Raw genomic sequence first — 2,995 nt, forward strand, 5'->3', positions numbered from 1 at the left:
CCCGGTGTCACAAAACCACAGTGCCAATATATCCCGGTGTCACAGTTCCCCCGCGTCACAGTATCCCAGTGTCACAAAACCCTGGTGTCACAAATGGACGGTGTCACAGTACCCCGGTGTCACAAAACCCTGGTGTCACAGAACCCCGGTGTCACAGAACCCCGGTGTAACAGAAACCTGGTGTCACAGAACCCTGGTGACACAGAACCCCCGTGTCACAGAACCCCGGTGTCACATAACCCCGGTGTCACAGTACCCCGGTGTCACAGTACCCCGGTGTCACAGAACCCCGGTGCCAAAGTACCCCGGTGTCACAGTACACTGGTGTCACAAAACCCTGGTGTCACAAAACCCCAGTGCCAAAGTACCCCGGTGTCACAAAACCACAGTGCCAATATATCCCGGTGTCACAGTTCCCCCTCGTCACAGTATCCCAGTGTCACAAAACCCTGGTGTCACAAAAGGACGGTGTCACAGAACCCCCGTGTCACAGAACCCTTGTGTCACAGAACCCCGGTATCACAGTACCCCGGTGTCATAAAATCTCAGTGCCAAAGTATCCCGGTGTCACAGAACCCTGGCATCACTGTACGCCGGTGTCACAGTACCCCTGTGCTACAGAAACCCGGTGTCACAGCACCCCTGTGCTACAGAAACCCGGTGTCACAGTACCCCGGTGCTACAGAAACCCAGTATCAGAGTACCCCGGTGCTACAGTACCCTGGTGTCACAGAACCCTGGTGAAACAAAACCCCGGTGTCACAGAACCCTGGTGTCACAGAACCCCGATGTCACTGTACCCCGGTGTCACAGTACCCCGGTGTCACAAAACCCTGGTGTCACAGAACCCCGGTCTCACATGACCCCGGTGTCACAGTATCCCGGTGTCACAGTACCCCGGTGTCACAAAACCCCGTTGTCACAATACCCCTCTGTCACAAAACCCCGGTGTCACAGAACCCCGGTGTCAGAGTACCCGGGTGTCACAGTACCCCGGTGTCACAGAACCCCGTTGCCAAAGTACCCCTGTGTCACAGAACCCTGGTGTCACAAAACCCCAGTGCCAAAGTATCCCGGTGTCACAAAACCCCAGTGCCAAAGTATCCTGGTGTCACAGAACCCCGGTGTCACAGAACCCTGGTGTCACAGAACCCCGGTGTCACAGAACCCTGGTGTCACAGAACCCCGTTGTCACAAAACCCTGCTGTCACAGTACCCCGTTGTCACAAAACCCTGGTGTCACAGAACCCCGGTGTCACAGAACCCGGGTGTCACAGAAACCTGGTGTCACAGAACCCTGGTTTCACAGTACCCCGGTGTCACAAAACCCCTTTGTCACAGAACCCCGGTGTCACAGAACCCTGGTGTCACAGTACCCCGGTGTCACAGTACCCCGGTGTCAGAGAACGCCGGTGTCACAGTACACTGGTGTCACAAAACCCTGGTGTCACAAAACCCCAGTGCCAAAGTACCCCGGTGTCACAAAACCACAGTGCCAATATATCCCGGTGTCACAGTTCCCCCTCGTCACAGTATCCCAGTGTCACAAAACCCTGGTGTCACAAAAGGACGGTGTCACAGAACCCCCGTGTCACAGAACCCTTGTGTCACAGAACCCCGGTATCACAGTACCCCGGTGTCATAAAATCTCAGTGCCAAAGTATCCCGGTGTCACAGAACCCTGGCATCACTGTACGCCGGTGTCACAGTACCCCTGTGCTACAGAAACCCGGTGTCACAGCACCCCTGTGCTACAGAAACCCGGTGTCACAGTACCCCGGTGCTACAGAAACCCAGTATCAGAGTACCCCGGTGCTACAGTACCCTGGTGTCACAGAACCCTGGTGAAACAAAACCCCGGTGTCACAGAACCCTGGTGTCACAGAACCCCGATGTCACTGTACCCCGGTGTCACAGTACCCCGGTGTCACAAAACCCTGGTGTCACAGAACCCCGGTCTCACATGACCCCGGTGTCACAGTATCCCGGTGTCACAGTACCCCGGTGTCACAAAACCCCGTTGTCACAATACCCCTCTGTCACAAAACCCCGGTGTCACAGAACCCCGGTGTCAGAGTACCCGGGTGTCACAGTACCCCGGTGTCACAGAACCCCGTTGCCAAAGTACCCCTGTGTCACAGAACCCTGGTGTCACAAAACCCCAGTGCCAAAGTATCCCGGTGTCACAAAACCCCAGTGCCAAAGTATCCTGGTGTCACAGAACCCCGGTGTCACAGAACCCTGGTGTCACAGAACCCCGGTGTCACAGAACCCTGGTGTCACAGAACCCCGTTGTCACAAAACCCTGGTGTCACAGTACCCCGTTGTCACAAAACCCTGGTGTCACAGAACCCCGGTGTCACAGAACCCGGGTGTCACAGAAACCTGGTGTCACAGAACCCTGGTTTCACAGTACCCCGGTGTCACAAAACCCCTTTGTCACAGAACCCCGGTGTCACAGAACCCTGGTGTCACAGTACCCCGGTGTCACAGTACCCCGGTGTCAGAGAACGCCGGTGCCAAAGTACCCCGGTGTCACAAAACCCTGGTGTCACAGAACCCCTGTGTCACAGAACTCTAGTGTCACAGTACCCCGGTGCTACAGAAACCCAGTATCAGAGTACCCCGGTGCTACAGTACCCTGGTGTCACAGAACCCTGGTGAAACAAAACCCCGGTGTCACAGAACCCTGGTGTCACAGAACCCCGATGTCACTGTACCCCGGTGTCACAGTACCCCGGTGTCACAAAACCCTGGTGTCACAGAACCCCGGTCTCACATGACCCCGGTGTCACAGTATCCCGGTGTCACAGTACCCCGGTGTCACAAAACCCCGTTGTCACAATACCCCTCTGTCACAAAACCCCGGTGTCACAGAACCCCGGTGTCAGAGTACCCGGGTGTCACAGTACCCCGGTGTCACAGAACCCCGTTGCCAAAGTACCCCTGTGTCACAGAACCCTGGTGTCACAAAACCCCAGTGCCAAAGTATCCC

The sequence above is a fragment of the Hypanus sabinus genome, chromosome 6 (genome assembly GCF_030144855.1).
Source record: "Hypanus sabinus isolate sHypSab1 chromosome 6, sHypSab1.hap1, whole genome shotgun sequence".
In the NCBI taxonomy this organism is placed as follows: domain Eukaryota; kingdom Metazoa; phylum Chordata; class Chondrichthyes; order Myliobatiformes; family Dasyatidae; genus Hypanus; species Hypanus sabinus.